The sequence below is a fragment of the Sphaeramia orbicularis genome, unplaced genomic scaffold (assembly GCF_902148855.1).
Source record: "Sphaeramia orbicularis unplaced genomic scaffold, fSphaOr1.1, whole genome shotgun sequence".
Classification (NCBI taxonomy): Eukaryota; Metazoa; Chordata; class Actinopteri; order Kurtiformes; family Apogonidae; genus Sphaeramia; species Sphaeramia orbicularis.
In genome coordinates, this window is record NW_021941588.1 from 73,342 (window position 1) to 91,131 (window position 17,790).

Here is a 17,790-nt window from a genome sequence, read left to right on the forward strand (position 1 = left end):
ATCCAGATTCTGTATCTAACTCTGACTCTAACTCTGATCCTGATCCAGATCCTGTATCTAACTCTGACTCTAACTCTGATCCTGATCCAGATTCTGTATCTAACTCTGACTCTAACTCTGATCCTGATCCAGATCCTGTATCTAACTCTGACTCTAACTCTGACCCTGATCCAGATCCTGTATCTAACTCTGACTCTAACTCTGATCCTGATCCAGATCCTGTATCTAACTCTGACTCTAACTCTGACTCTAACTCTGACTCTAATTCTGATCCTGATCCAGATCCGTATCTAACTCTGACTCTAACTCTGACTCTAACTCTGATCCTGATCCAGATCCTGTATCTAACTCTGACTCTAACTCTGACTCTAACTCTGATCCTGATCCAGATCCTGTATCTAACTCTGACTCTAACTCTGATCCTGATCCAGATCCTGTCCTCTCCTCTCCAGGTTTTCCATCCTGCTGTCTGACCTCTGGACACTCAGCTGTTCCAGTGGGGGTCCATACAGACCACAGTCCATCTTTATGGTTCCAGGTCAGTTCCTCCTCTAATGCAGATGACGGTTCCAGGTTCTACTGCTGTAAACTCTGGGTTCCACCAGTGGAACCTACGCTGTGTTTCCTCATACAGTGAATATCCTGTCACATTTAAGGCTTCTGAACCCTTTTTAATGGTTTCTACAGTTGAATCACAGTTGAACGGCTCTTTTCAAGCTTGTGTTGGAAAAACTCTTCCACCTTTTACTCGGTCGTACACACAGTCGACGCCTATCCTTCCACTTTTAGAATGAAATGACTGAACTTGTGTTCTTTCTGATGCTGCTGCCAGAGTGGTAGAGAACACCTAGTGATGACACTAGCTGCTGATCTACCGACTCCGCTCTAAGTTGATCAGATATGGTCATCTTTCCTCTGGTCCAGTGTATTTGCTGTATTAGTGACATTTCTGTTGTAAATTCAGTTTTCTTTGGCCTGCGTTGGCGTTTGGATCCATTTCTATCTGATCCAACTGTTCTGGTGGATTTTCAGCTGTAGTCCTACAGTTCCATAGTTGGACTGGTCCAGCTGGTCACATGGAACCACTAGAACTGGAATGGTGGAGGTTCGAAGGCAGGGTTCTCAAACTCCTGTCCTTTCAGGTTCCACATTCAGGCTGATTTGATCTGCAGTGGACCAGCCCAGGAAAATAAGAACAGAAGAACCTAGAAATAATGACAACTGACACTTGTTCTTTGTTTTAGTGCAAAACCCCCCAAAACATTAAATTATGAAAATACTTACTTTTATTACCTATCCAAACAAAAAAGATGTGAATAACCTGAAACAACTGAAATTTCTTAAGAAAAATCAGTGCAATTTTAACAATATTCTGCCTGAACTTTATCATTTGTCCATGTGCATTATGGGTCAGATCTACAAAGACACTAAACACTTAGTAACGCCGAAGAAATAGTTAAAATTATGCTGAATTTTCTTTAGACATTTCAGGTTGTTCATATTTGTTCAGGTTATTCACATTTTATTGGTACAGGAGAGTTTGTAAATGTAAATTTTTTTTTCCACTAAAACAAAGACAAATATTTGAAGAGTCATTAACCAAGAAACCAAGAAAATGTGTAAATGAAAAGTGCTGCAGAACCAGTCAGTCCAACAGAAGTGCTCCAAACCTGTAGGGGGCGCTGTCAGCAGAACAGACGGAGAACAGCTGACTGACAGGGTTTAAACTACAGTAGAACAAACTGAAGTTATGGCGTAGTGTGGTCATGTGACTTTTATCAGCTTCTATTGGACACTGGTGTGTTGTGTGTGAACGCTGCCCCCTGCAGGTTTGGAGCACCTCTGTTGGACTGACTGGATCTGCAGCCGTTTCAGTTACAGATGTTTTCTTAGTTTGAGTCATTTCTTTAGTTGCAGAACATTTGATTATTATTCATGTGTTTTTGTGTCTTTTTTTGTGCGTCTTGTTCATTTGCACCACATTCCTCTTTTTGTACCTGCTTCAGACTGTGTTTGAGTTTGTGAATTTGCATCGTTTCTGGACCAGCAGCTGTTTTCTTTAACTGAGACACACTGGGCTGATGGAATGTGTTTGGTCCTTGTCGGCCACCATAGTTTTGACTGTCTGAGACAGATGTTCATTCCATTGGAAGCCGGGAGAATTAGGAGCATTTTGTGATACAGCATTAGATCCTGTTCTGATCAAATAAAAATGTGTTTAGTATTTGTACATATTTCTGCTGTAATTCAATTCTTCCAGGAAATAAACATTTAAAAAAAGAAACAAACCAAAAATTGCTTTTTTAACAGTATCATGATATACCGTGATATATCGTTAGGGCTGGGTAAAAAAATTGATTTGATTTATCTTAGATCGATTTTGTTTTAATTTGCATAATTGATTAATAGTGGATGAGGTCAATTTTTCAGAGCAGGACTGGGAGTATGCGGAAGCGCAGGCGGCTCCGTCTTATGAACCCTTGGGTCTCACTCGTGACATTCCTGGTGTGGAAAAGACGCGGAGGAAGGGTGGCGAAAACCCCTCCGCTGGAGGTCCTCCTGTCCTCAAACTCAAACCCGCAGTGTGAAGGAACTGACCCCCCGGAGGTTCTCTGAGGCGAGTCATGGAAGCCGGTCGTTCTTGGAATAAGAGCTTGGATCCATACTATCACCTACAGCTGAGTATGGAGTTAGAGGAAGAGTCAAGGACAATGTCCGACCGCTACGCTACCCCAGCCCCCCCGTGAGTATTGATGTGTTGCATGACTGCAGTAGTCAAATAATCAGATTACAACTCAAAATTGTACTTTTGTATCACTAAATTAATCTGAATGATTCAAATAATATTGGATTGAATTGAATCTTGATTAATCGATTCGGAACCTTATGAATCAAAATTGAATTGAATATGGAAATTGGCCACCATACCCAGCCCTGTATATCGTATCATGATCCTAGTATTGCGACTTGTATCGTATCCAGATTCTTGTCGATGGTTCTCAGTGGGTTTGGTTTTAGTTGTTGTGTTGAACCTGTTGGTGTTGGCTTCAGTTTGTCAGCGGAGGTCATGTGATCAGCGGTGTCTGTTACTGTGTGTGTCCAAATATGGGTCCACTTTGACACTGATTTGACCCTGCTTGTCATTTATTAACGTTCCATAATGGTTTCATGTGACGTCTGTCTGTAGTTTGATTTGTCTGCGCTCGTTTGGGAAACCTAGTTGCTGTAGTTCTTTAGTTAGATGGATAAGTCTGTCCAGAAGCAGTGATACTGCCAGGACATGCTGTTTCATATTCATACTAGGGCGTTAGTGACTCCAGACTTGATCACATCGACTTATTTGTCAATAAAGTCGAAGTCGAGTTGACTTGTCGTGTGATGACGTCATCACATTGACAGCGGAGGAACAACACAGACACAGCTGTTCAACAATGAACAACTTGTACTAACGTTCACTGGAACATGAACAATGTTCAGTAAAGAGCAGAATAAAAAACTAAGACACAAGCATCAACAGTCCTTCTCAGACATTTAACCAAAACTAAACATAGGTTAACACCTGGAATTATCTGTTAAATTTAACTGAACAACATAAAGTGGTTAAAGGTTCAGACAGTGGCAGAAAAGACACACAGCCTGTTAGAGAAAAGAGTGCATTGTCTGAATGAACTAAATGAACAGAATAATCCAAACCCACTGTCTGTCCACAGTGTTCTTCAGTATCGGTGGTGCTTCCATGGTTCAGAACATTACTGAGACCAGAGTTTAAACAGATCACAGTCAGTTTAGTTCCTACTCTGAGTCGTCTTCTTCCTTCAGTCTTGGTCTTGTGCTAGTGATGCACAGGTTGTTTTTTTTAAACCACTTTGTGGAATTTTTTGACCCCCGCAAATAAAGTGACATTTTTTGGACCTGCACCAACCCGACCCGGGTCCGCTGATCCGCACATCACTACCACTGACTGCGCTCCATGTTTTCATGTAGAAGGATGAGAGTATCCACATGTGCTGAATGACGGCTCGTGTCCTGTCAGGTGATGGAAGAGAGAGAGAGAATGACACACGACTAGTCGACTCCAACAAAGTAACATCGACTTGTGCCGCAGACGTCGACATGTCGACAAACCGACTCTTCAGTTAATGCCCTAATTCATTCTTATACAGACTGACGCCCCACCCCATTTCGGTCTTAGCGCCTCCTCGCAGCTTTCTCGTTCCCTCCAACACCCCCTGTGGGGTGGTACCGCCCTCCGTTCAGAAACACCGCTCTAAATCAACAATGATATCAGATCGTTAGCGGCTATCGTCTGAGATGCTTTTCAGGTGTGATCGGTGCATCCTTAGTAGTGTCGACGTCAAAGCGTGTCACAACTCTGTCTCTGCATGGCTCTTAGTGTCAGTATAGAATGGATCTGTGATGTCATACAGCTGGTGCTTTTTCTGCTGCCTCTGAACATGAGTGGACACTTGACATCCAACTGAAGTGTTCTACGAGTGGAAAAAACCACTGCATCCACTGAGAAGAACTGAGTCTGACAGAACAGACAGAACAGACACACAGACAGACAGAACAGACAAGCGGACAGACAGAACAGACAGACATACAGACAGAACAGACAGACAGAACAAACAGACAGAACAGACAGACAGAACAAACAGAAAGAACAGACAGACAGAACAAACAGAAAGAACAGACAGACAGAACAGACAAGCGGACAGACAGAACAGACAGACATACAGACAGAACAGACAGACAGAACAAACAGACAGAACAGACAGACAGAACAGACATACATACATACAGACAGAACAGACAGACAGACAGACAGAACAGACAGAACAAACAGACAGAACAGACAGACAGAACAAACAGAAAGAACAGACAGACAGAACAGACAAGCGGACAGACAGAACAGACAGACATACAGACAGAACAGACATAACAAACAGACAGAACAGACAGACAGAACAAACAGAAAGAACAGACAGACAGAACAGACACACAGACAGACAGACAGAACAGACAGACATACATACAGACAGAACAGACAGAACAGACACACAGACAGACAGACAGAACAGACAGACAGAACACAGATTATAGATCTATAGGACCGATCCCAGGCATTAGACCGTCCCATTCTGTGTTCTCTGTAGGTGAGGACACATCCCATCCTAATATACGAACAGATGTAAGTAATGGTCCGTTTATATATATGTCGAGGCCCAAAACGGAATCCATAGCAAGTCCAAAGCAAATGATCCATAATTTGTCATAATTTTACATTTTCAGTCTTACATACCTTGAGTAACTATTGTCAATTTCAGTCGATTTCACTGTACCATATATTGGTGGGGAGTACCACTAGGTTCTATTTGTAAATAAAGTGTATTATAGTGTACAATTAAAATGTTGTTTGTTTCATTTTTTTTTCACATATTTGCAAATTCCATGTATTGATTTTTGTAATAATTTAGATCATTTGCATTAAACATGGTATAAAATAACATTATAGCAGCAGGATTCCATTCTAGGCCGGCCTAGAATAGAATTCCATTCTGGGCCGGCCCGATTCTGAATCGGGCCCAATTCCGTTTGGGCCTCGACATATATATACATTTATATATATATATATATATATATATATATACATATATAGTCTGATATTCTGATATCCCCTCACATTCCAGTCTCAGCTTTAGAATCCCGGTTTGTGTTTGTTACAAAGGGTTTTTAATGTGAAATAAATGCACATGTCATGTCTGAGGAAGCGTGTATATGAATAAATAATGCTGGTGTTGTGCCTCTGTGCTGTCACTGACGTGTTCTTTCATTCGTTAATGAAGTTGGATTCGTTCATTTAACTCAAACCCTTCTGTGAGCTCATAAACGTGGAAGACCCCCCTCTGCCTTCAGACTAAATTATACAGTCCGCTTAAATGTTGCATCAATAATTTTGGTCACAGGCTCAACATGAGAGTACATGAAGACCCAAAGGAAGAACTGCATTAACCTACATAACAGCAGAGGAGACGTGTGTTAGCGCTGCAGTGTCCAACATGAGGCCCACGGACCAAAACAGGCCCACCAAAGGGTCTGGTCTGAACCAAAGGAGGAATCAGCAAAGTTCAAGGACCCAGGCCCATTTCACCACTTGGCCCCTCCCCCTCCATTTTGTGTGTTCACGTAAAGGGGTGGGGGTGTCCCGATACTGGATGACTGGATGAAAAACACAAAAGGACAAAAAAACACAAAAAAAAAATAAAATCCATAATAATTTATTGCATAAATAACACACAGATGCTTAACGAACGTTTTTAAAAACTTTAAAAGTGAATATTTTTTCCAAATATTAGGTGTATAAATCAAAATTGGAATAAATTAAAACTATACTCAAATATTTGACATAAAAGCAGATCGTTACTTAGGCCTTTTCTCCATCACGCATGTGTAATAATAATAATAATAATAATAATGGATTAGATTTATATAGCGCTTTTCTAGACACCCAAAGCTCTTTACATTATTGATCCATTTTTCATTCGCTCTCACATCCTCCCTCTGGTGGTGGTAAACTCCATCTGTATCCACAGCTGTCCTGGGGCAGACTGACAGAAGTGTGGCTGACAATTCACGCCTACGGCCCCTCCCACCACCACCAAACATTCACACACATTCATACACCAGTGTGAGTGGGAGTGAGGGGGAAGTGTGTTGAAGTGTGTGGCCAAAGGACACAACGGACTGACTAGGACAGAGCGGGATTGGAACCGCCAACCCTTCGGTTACTGGACAACCCACTCTACCATCTGAGCCATGGCCGCCCCATGTACATATTTTTACCTCCACCAGGAGGTATTGTGATCGCTTTGCTTTGTGTGTTTGTGTGTGTTTGTTTGTTTGTTTGTTCGCAAGATAACTCAAAAAGTTATGGACGGATTTTCATGAAATTTTCAGGAAATGTTGGATGATACTGGCACAAGGAAGAAATGATAAAATTTTGGTGGTGATCGGGGGGGGGGGGGGGTCTGTCTTGGTGGAGGTCTGTGCTCTCCGATTGCTTTTCTTGTTAAAATTGCACTTCTTTTTCTTAAGAAATTTCAGTTTTTTCAGGTTGTTCACATCTTTTTGTTTAGATAATTTGTTAATGTTAATATTTTCGTAATTACTTCTGCCAGGAGGTATTGTGATCACTTTACTTTGTGTGTGTGTTTGTTTGTTTGTGTGTTTGTTCTCATCTTCAGTGTAAAACTCTTCCACCCATCTTTCCCAGATCTTCCCCACAGATAGGCCTAGGCCCTGGGACCAACCCAGTCCATTTTGGTCCCAGTAGGACAAAGTTCAAGGTCACAGCAAGGTCACAACATCTACAGTTTTCCATCTGTCATCACTGAGACATTTTAGAAAATTCATAAAAAATTCCAAACGACTCCGATTCTCCTCCAGTTGGATCCACCTGTAGCTTAGAACGATCTCTTGTATGTGGAACTAAATTGTCCACATCCACTGTGGAATGTGGACTCTGTGGACATTTACACTGAACACTGAAAATCCCATTTCCCACACATTTAAAATTAGAACTCAACTAATATTGATGTGAATTGAATCTAATTGGACAGACACATGACTGGGACCAGATTCAACTGTTTGTGTGTATGGAACAACCTGGAAACTGTGGAATTTACACAGAAAGAGCTCATCCACATGCACACTGTTCAGGGTGCTTGGTGGAGGTTTGCGTTCTCTGAACACTTGTTGAATGTTTTTTTAATTTTTTTTTGCACTAAAACAAAGAGAAACATTTGTCGTTATCATTATTTCATGTCTATTACTCTACTGTTTGCAGTCGAAATGGAGCCGAATGTGGAACCTGACAGAAAATGCGTTGGACTCTCCCGCTCTAATGGCTCTGCTGATGACCACACAGTCCAATCATGTGTCCATTTACAGGCACATTGTTGCTGTCGTTGGCCTTTTCAGCGCTCTTTTCATCTGCCAGACAGTCAGAAAAAACCTTCAGTGCATCATTTAATCAACAGATGCTGACGGTTTGAACACCTGTGACTGGTTTGAAGGCAGAATCCAAGGCTTCTGACGGAGACACGACCCGTTCAAGCCAACACTCTTCTGTCTGCTTCAGACTTCTGTCAGTTCATTCTGAAAACACATCAGGAGAACATGCAGAACTTTGTAGAAAATGAGGAGCGACGATTCTTTTTTCATCATAGTACACTGTAAAAAAAACCCAAAACAAAACATTAAAAAAAAACAACTGTAATATTCCAGCAAATGGGGTACCGAAAAAATATTGTAAAATAACAGAAAATAACCATTTCATAAAAATATGGTAATTTTCCATAATTAAAATACAGTTTTTTGCCTTTACATGAGATTTTGCATTTTTAAAAAACTTTTTAATGTTTAATAAAGAATATTTACACATCTTAAAACAATCAATTTACCTATAAATACACTACCAGGCAAAAGTTTGGACTCACCCTCTTGTTTAAATGACATGAGATGGACCACAGATGGTCAACAAGAGCTCAGCATCATTTGGAACTCCTTCCAGACTTTTGGAAAACATTTCAGGTGATTACCTCATGAAGCTCATCAAGAGAATGCCAAGAATGCACAAAGCAGTAATAAAAGCAAAATGTGGCTATTTTGAAGAATCTAAAATATAAAACATGCTTTGAGTTTTGTCACACCTTTTTAAACTACAGAATTCCATATGTGTTCATTCATAGTTTTGATGCCTTCAGTGAGAATCTACAATGAAAACAGTCATAAAAATAAAGAAAAACCAGGTGAGTCCAAACTTTTGCCTGGTAGTGTATATATATACAGTCTACTCTCGTTATACCGCCAACTTCCGTTCACGGCCAAATTGGCGGTATAGCGAAAATGGCGTTACAACGGGTCGCGTCCATAATGTGCATGTCTTTACTATATGATGTCTATGCTGCCTCCGTTAACCCGTTCTAATTGCGTTTCTAAATAAATCTTGATTCTGTTATGTTGTAAGGGATCATTTAAAGTGGGGAAACATTTTAAGCATTATTATACTGTGTCGGGAAATGACACCCCATCATCTTGAGGCTTTGGCTTAATCCCACGTCCTTTTCCCGAAATCCTGACCTACTGAGCGTTCTGCGATAAATGAACGGTGGCCGTTCCGTAGACCTACTCGTAGCTTGTCGCGATCAGCGTCTGGCGCGTTTGTTTCAGTGCATTGTTAAAATTTATGTGTACTCGATGGCAATCACGCTGGCGGTATAACGGTCGGGAAATCAATGGTATAAGTGTTGTTTGTGCATGGAACTGGGCTGGCGGATGGCGATAGGCGGAAATGGCGGTAGCTAATGGAATAATGCATTGGGGATTTTTGTGCAATGGTTTTGGTCGGTGGTGAGCGAAAATGGTGGTATAACGGCGGGTGGTTTAATGAGAGTAGACTGTATATATATAAATAATTTTCAATGAGACTCAGTTGTCCAGTCCACTGATAAAAACTGTATTTGGACAGTTTATCAGTGCTTATACATGTTATACATTCACAAAAATACATTTATTCAACATTTCTGTTGTGAAACCTCCTGTAATTACACAAGATATTTGTCAATTAACAAACAAGTCTGGTTCAACTGACAGAACTAATACTTCTGTTACCATTAATTGTCAGTAATTGTATCTCGTTTTATTTATTTTTTTACAGTAATAAACTTTAAATTAACAGTTTAATCTCATACATACAAAAGAAAAAGTTGTTTTCTTCTTGTTTCCAGTCAGTGTTAAACTCCGTTAATAGTCCAATAAAGGCTTCTGCCGAACCTAAAGCCTCTGTCTGCTTCTAATGGACAATAGACCAAGGGTTTTATTTTATTTTTTATTTTTTGTTTTATTAGTTTAATAGGGCTCATGCACATTTGTGAACATTGCTGGATAAAAAAAAAAAAACACCTCTGTAAATATACCAGAATTAGTCAAAATAATACCTTCTCATCTGCAGTCCATAGGCAGGTGACAGAAACATGACAGAAAACAGACAACATGAATACGTCATTCATCCACTATTTTATATATATATATATATATATATATATGTATATATATATATATATATATTAGTGCTGGGCATCGATTAAAATTTTTTATCTCAATTAATCATGTGGATTTCTGCGATTAGTCATGATTAATCACATAGTTATATGGGGGGGGGGGGGGGGGGGGGGGTTGCTGACATCAACAGCGTGTATTTCCTTTCAGTGATATTTCAGACTGTAGTACTGCTGTGATAAAAATAATTGCACATGTCAGTGCTTCTTCTCCCCCCCACCATTTGAAGACATTTCAAATGAAAATGTCCATGGAACAGACCGCTACTTTTGCACATGTTTATGTCCACACATGTTTATTTCCTGTTGTGAGTGATTGACAGGAGTCTTAGTCCCACTAATCAGTACTAATACTAATAACTAATAATATGTGATGTTCAGTTGTTCAAAGTTAACAAAGGAGGCCCTCTAGTGGTGGAAATAAGTTGCACTAACATATGTTTTTTCTTGCGGTGTTCCCGTATTCATTTCAGACATAAGAAGGAACTAACAGACACGTTTCTTTCACTCTGTTTGTATGGACAGGTAAATGTTTGTGAGTATTTTCTGTTCAGTTGTTGTCAGAATGAATAGTATCAAATATCTCTGATGTGAACTTTTGTTGCTGGATTTAAAGACGTTGTAAATCGTAAATTAATCTGTAAATGCTAATCGTTAGCATGTCTATGGATTTTCCCATTCAAGTTAGCATCGAGCTAGCGGTCTTTTTCCCATTCATTTAAATGTATAATGTCATGTAAATGTACTAAGGCAGTGAACAGAACTCAGACATGTTTTGTTTGTATGTGTCAGTTTTACAGTGAGTCTACAGGAACAGATTTGGACACAAGTTTTGGGCTTTTCTTGGTAAACCTGTTGTCTATCTGCAGCTAATCGCTACACGCACACACGCAGAAGAATAGGAGTTAGAACAAAACAGCATTAACGGGAGAGAAAAAAAAGTTGTCGGCGGTATTAAATGAATATGTTAACGTGGTAATAATGCGTTAACTTGCCCAGCCCTAATATATTTATTCGCTGTATTTGTTTTCAGTTTCTGAGGAGGGCGCTGCTACACAGATCGGTGGGTGACCGTTGAGCGATCTAAAATTGGTCCTATCTCTCCTACGCCTCTAAAACCCCGTTTCAGTGTAAATGTTTGGCAGACCCTTGTGCGCTCGTTGTGCCTTCGGCCCTGTCTTTAACCTGTGTGGTCAGGGGGATCAGGCAGGGGGCGGAGTCATCCACATACTCGTACCGTTCCCTCATTGGTCTCTGAACCATCTCCACCATTCATTTTCCTCCTACGTTACAGGATCTGCGATGCGACTATTGCGCACACGTACATTGCGATGATGACGCTCAAACGATATATACTATGCAGCTCTAATCTGCCACCAGTGATGAAACAAAAACATATCCCATAATTTCTCCTTCTATGTCTGTAATAATACCTTTGAATGGAATATGCTGTGATTCAGACTTATTATCTGTGCTAATTAATGAGCTGGGCCGCCTGTCTGTAGATGTGATACGCTGCTTAATTAAGGGAACATATGTGATGGCTTTCAGATTAATCTGTTTTGAATTAAAAGTATTGGACGGACGTCCTCACGTCTGCGTCTGATAAAGGCTTTTGTCCAACAATATCACATTAGCATCGGAAGAAACTGAGGCCGATATCAGGAGGATTTTATATTAGAATGTTCTTCACAGGGAACCGCTTGAAATGGGCTACTGACTGTTCAGCCAACAGGGGGTGGATCAGTCATGAGCGCTGATGTGGTTGTAAATAATGCTCAGATAAATCCACTGCACTGTAAAAAAAACCCAACCCCCCCCCCCCCCCCCCCCGTAATATTCCAGCAGCAGGGGTGCCAAAAAAATAAATACTGGAAAATAACGGAAAATACAGTTTTTTTGCCCTAACTTTACATGAGATTTTGTTTTTTTTCAGACTTTTTAATGTTTAATAAAGAATATTTACATGTATTAAAACAATCCAATTCCCTATAAATATATATATAAATAATTTTCATTGAGACTCAGTTGTCCAATCCACTGATAATGTTTGTTGTGAAACCTCCTGTAATTACACAAGATATTTGTCAATTAACAAACAAGTCTGGTTCAACTGACAGAACAAATACTTCTGTTACCGTTAACTGTCAGTAATTTTATCTTGTTTTAATTTTTTTTTTTTTTACAGTATTAAACTTTAAATTAACAGTTTAATCTCATAATTAGAAAAGAAATATTTGTGAAATTATGATACATTTGCAAATGTATTTTAACTGTATTTTTCTGTGAAAAAAAAAAAAATCTTTAAAAAAACTGAAATTTTATGGTTATTCACAGTTACAGTTTTTTCGTGTTATTTTACATTTGACATGTAAAATCACAGTCTGTTTTTGTCATTTCATTGATATTTTCCTGCATCTTAAAAATACAGGAAAAATCTGTAAAATAAACAGTGAAAATTCTGTTAAATTACAGAATTTTTTTACAGTGTGGAGCTGTAGCAGTGTAGAGGAAGGAGCCGGTGTGTGTGAAGCCTTGGACATCAGAACCACAGCAGTGACTAGAAAATATCGTTTCTGCAAGATATCGCAATATTTCATTTCACAATACTGTATCGATATTAAAAAGTACTGTATTGATATTTTTAGGTATTTATTCAAATGCAGATATGGTGGAGGTTCATTTTTGTTTTTTAGGCCTGAGTCGAGTAACGCTAGCGCAGGGCCTATTGAGTCTGCAGTGGACGCATGGGGACGAAATCACCAGTGACGGTCGTACAGTCACCGATTTGGCTCAAATTTGAATCAGTATTCAATCTCCCAGGCCTACAGCCATTTATTGGAAGAAATTCAAATTTTGTGCTATAGCGCCCCCTACAAATTTACCTTTACGAAAATTGCATCAGTTCGGACATACAAACACCGATTTGGCTCAAATTTGACTCAGTGGTACATCTCACAGGCCTACACCCATTCAATGGAATAAATTGAATTTTGGCTGCATAGCGCCCCCTACAGATTTACTTATAGAAAAATTTCTTTAGTTCGGTCATACGAACACCGATTTGCCTCAAATGTGAGTCAGTTGTCAATCTCCCAGGCAGACACCCATTCATCAGAAGACATTATAATTTGGTGCTAGAGCGCCACCTGCTGAACGATGGACATACTTGTACTGGACGTGCCCGTGGCGAGGGCCTTTAGATGCCGCTTGCGGCTTTAATTGTTTTTGTTTTTTGTTTATATTTTATTTCTTATTTCACGCTCTTTTATTCAATAATGTTCCTTCCTTTGTTGGGATTGAACTCAAATCCTGTTCTGATGTTAGTTGTGAACTAATAGAATCTGAACATTTGAACAGGATCTGAAACTGGAATGTCTGGAAAACAGAATTTCAGTTTGAACACAGTTTGAACATGTGGTGATAGAACATTAGATCCTATTGGGATCAAATACAAATGTGTTTAGGATTTGTGCAGATTTCTGCTGGAATTCAATTCTTCAAGGAAATAATCATTTAAAAAAAACAAGAAACGAACAAATAATTGCCTTTTTAACAGTATCATGATATCAAAATCAAATTCAAATCAAATATATATCGTGTTGTATTGTATTGTGATCCTAGTATAGTGATTTGTATCGTATCAGCAGATTCTTGCCGATACACAGCCCTAGTGCCAGTGTGTCTGAAGAAGTGGTTTCCCTTTTATTGGATAAAACTGTGTGTTCTCTGTTCATTTCTAAACTTTTTGCAATTACCAAATATTATTTTTAGATGTTTACAGTATAATACAATGTACATCATTATGAAAAAAAATGAAAATGACCCTTTAAAAGTGCTTGAATTTGACCTTGAAAATGTGTATGAATCCTGATTTAAACCTTAAAACCATTTGTATCACATTTGCTACGCCTGGTTCTGAGACTTCCATCTAATCAACAAGATCAATATGTTCCTTATAAACCTGTTGTATGTGTGTTTTCTGCCCCCTGGTGGATTATCAACCTACTGCAGCCAGTGGAAAGGCTTTTGTTTTTGTCTTTTTCAGTAGGGCCGCCACCGTTTAATCATCCACAAATTTTTGCAGGAAAGTCTTTGGTAAATTCCAAAAAGTTGCCTTAAGAAGAACATTAATATTTTTCTTTTACTTCATGTACTGAAACAATGCATAGTTACTCCATAACTGATTCTTTATCGTACGGTTAGATTGGGTTAAATTGTCCGTATCAGATTAGATACTACAGGTATAAAAGGTGCTTTATATTAAAAAAAATCCAATATGCTATAAACAAAACAATATGGGATGGAGTATGTTTTCTTTGGATTTCAGTAAAAGGTCGAATAAACTTCTCAATTCCAAAAAATTACAATTTTGTGGCTAGTTTTAAATGGGTCAGATTTTACAGGGTTAAGGGATCCTGTGTTTCTGGGCTCAGTCTAATTCCTGTGTTTCTGGGCTCAGTCTAGCTCCTGTGTTTCTGGGCTCAGTCTAATTCTTGTGTTTCTGGGCTCAGTCTAGCTCCTGTGTTTCTGGGCTCAGTCTAATTCCTGTGTTTCTGGGCTCAGTCTAGCTCCTGTGTTTCTGGGCTCAGTCTAGCGCCTGTGTTTCTGGGCTCAGTCTAATTCCTGTGTTTCTGGGCTCAGTCTAGCTCCTGTGTTTCTGGGCTCAGTCTAATTCCTGTGTTTCTGGGCTCAGTCTAGCTCCAGTGTTTCTGGGCTCAGCCTAGCTCCTGTGTTTCTGGGCTCAGTCTAATTCCTGTGTTTCTGGGCTCAGTCTAGCTCCTGTGTTTCTGGGGTCAGTCTAGCTCCTGTGTTTCTGGGCTCAGTCTAATTCCTGTGTTTCTGGGCTCAGTCTAGCTCCTGTGTTTCTGGGCTCAGTCTAGCTCCTGTGTTTCTGGGCTCAGTCTAGCTCCCGTGTTTCTGGGCTCAGTCTAGCTCCTGTGTTTCTGGGCTCAGTCTAATTCCTGGTGTCTCCGCTCCATCCATCATCCTGGTCCTGCTGACATTTACGTCAGTGTGTAAATCAAAGCACAGTCAGATATGACACCTCCACGCTGTTTCCACTCCCTGAGAGAAACACAAACACCGTTGTATGTGTGTGTTTGTCGACGGGGGGGGGGCGGCCTGTGTGTGTGTGTGCATGTGTGTGTGTGTTTGTGCATGTGTTTGTGTGTATGTGTGTTTGTGCATGTGTGTGTGTGCATGTGTTTGTGTGTTTGTGCATGTGTGTGTGTGCATGTGTGTGTGCACGTGTGTGCGTGTGTGCATGTGTTTGTGTGTTTGTGCATGTGTGTGTGTGTGCATGTGTGTGTGTGTTTGTGCATGTGTGTGTGTGTTTGTGCATGTGTGTGCGTGTGTGCATGTGTTTGTGTGTTTGTGTGTGTGTGTGCATGTGTGTGTGTGTTTGTGCATGTGTGTGTGTGTGTTTGTGCATGTGTGTGTGTGCATGTGTGTGTGTTTGTGCATGTGTGTGTGTGTGCTCATCAGCCTCATCTCGTCATCAGTGTTCTCTGCTGATTATTCTGCGACTGAACAACAAACACTCCCATCCTTCATGAAGCCGTTCGCTCGTCTGTTTTGTTTCTGTGCCTCATTTACTCAACCCCCAGTGCATGCTGGGTAGGTTCAGGATCATCCGGTGGGAGGCCCAGATCCTACGAACAGGACCAGGACACAAGAACAGCCTTGTTCCCAGAATGACCCACAACATCCAGTCCTTTATCTGATCCATGTCCTGGTTCTGATCCTGCATGACTGATTTAAACCCAGAGCCAGGAATGAACCCAGACCCAGGAACCCAGACCCAGGAATGAACCCAGACCCAGGGATGAACCCAGACCCAGGAACCCAGACCCAGGAATGAACCCAGACCCAGGGATGAACCCAGACCCAGGAACCCAGACCCAGGAATGAACCCAGACCCAGGGATGAACCCAGACCCAGGAATGAACCCAGACCCAGGGATGAACCCAGACCCAGGGATGAACCCAGACCCAGGAATGAACCCAGACCCAGGAATGAACCCAGACCCAGGGATGAACCCAGACCCAGGAACCCAGACCTAGGGGTGAACCCAGACCCAGGGATGAACCCAGACCCAGGGATGAACCCAGACCCAGGAACCCAGACCCAGGGATGAACCCAGACCCAGGAACCCAGACCCAGGGATGAACCCAGACCCAGGAACCCAGACCCAGGAATGAACCCAGACCCAGGAACCCAGACCCAGGGATGAACCCAGACCCAGGAACCCAGACCCAGGAACCCAGACCCAGGAATGAACCCAGACCCAGGAACCCAGACCCAGGGATGAACCCAGACCCAGGAACCCAGACCCAGGAATGAACCCAGACCCAGGAACCCAGACCCAGGGATGAACCCAGACCCAGGAACCCAGACCCAGGGACCCAGACCCAAGGATGAACCCTGACCCAGGAACTCAGACCCAGGGATGAACCCAGACCCAGGAACCCAGACCCAGGAATGAACCCAGACCCAGGAACCCAGACCCAGGGATGAACCCAGACCCAGGAACCCAGACCCAGGAATGAACCCAGACCCAGGAACCCAGACCCAGGGATGAACCCAGACCCAGGAACCCAGACCCAGGAATGAACCCAGACCCAGGAACCCAGACCCAGGGATGAACCCAGACCCAGGAACCCAGACCCAGGGACCCAGACCCAAGGATGAACCCTGACCCAGGAACTCAGACCCAGGGATGAACCCAGACCCAGGAACCCAGACCCAGGAATGAACCCTGACTCATGAACCCAGACCCAGGGGTGAAACCAGACCCTGGGGTGAACCCGGACCCTGGGGTGAACCCAGAGCTGTTGTTTGGGCTCAGATGTGGTGTTGCATCAGTTTTTTGGTGCTGACCCAGTTGGAGCCGGCTGAGGTGTTGGTGATGCTGGGTGTTTGCATGTGTGAACAGGGTCAGTCCTGGACATGTGGACATGTGTGGACATGTGTGGACATGTGTGGACATGTGCAGGACACAGTGACAGAACAGAGGAGTTAGCGTCAGTCCTGGAGGACAGCGACGGAGGCACTGGTTCGGTTCCACTCTGCCTTCATTAAAGTCCGGCTTAACCCAAAGGCCTTCAGACTTTTATCTAAATGTCAGCAGTGGAAGGCAGATGTTCCGACACTTAAAGGTTAACTCACTTTATTATGTCCAGAAGGAAATTCAGTCTGCTCTTTACATATCATTATCCTCTTCTATCATAATGACTCTGGGTGCAGCGGTACACGTCGGACTGTCGTTCTGTCGTTCTGTCGGACCGTCGGACTGTTGGCCCCTAGCGGTTCAATACGAGCATTTAGAGCTTTGCAAAACGACTGACTTACAGAATTCTGCTGTCATTGGTTGGAGCTGGAGGCGGAGCCTGAGGTGGAGCCCGGCTGTGTGCTGCACCGGACTGTTTGACTTAAACAGAACTCGGATCCGATTCGAGTCAGAGCTCATTTACGCTCTACGATAAAGACGCAGACGGATAATGGATAGATATATATAGATATAGATATATATTGTTTTGTTTTGTTTTGTTTTTGTTTTTTCCCCAAACACTCTGCCTTGAATATTTACTACAATTCCCAAAATGCACCTGTGACAAAATAAAAACATTAAAAAAAAAAAAAATAGAAGCACGTAATTTTCGTGTCCTTT

At 41.6% G+C, this 17,790-nt stretch overlaps 1 protein-coding gene across 1 annotated transcript in view; it reads left to right on the forward strand.

The window, feature by feature from the left end:
- Nucleotides 1-441: 441 nt before the first annotated feature.
- Nucleotides 442-17,790, forward strand: part of LOC115416298 (thyroid hormone receptor alpha) — a 140,809-nt gene continuing 123,460 nt past the window's right edge. Inside the window, exon 1 of the mRNA XM_030130048.1 lies at nt 442-538. The gene's annotated coding sequence lies outside the window, so the exon portion shown is untranslated. The remainder of the gene's footprint in view (nt 539-17,790) is intronic.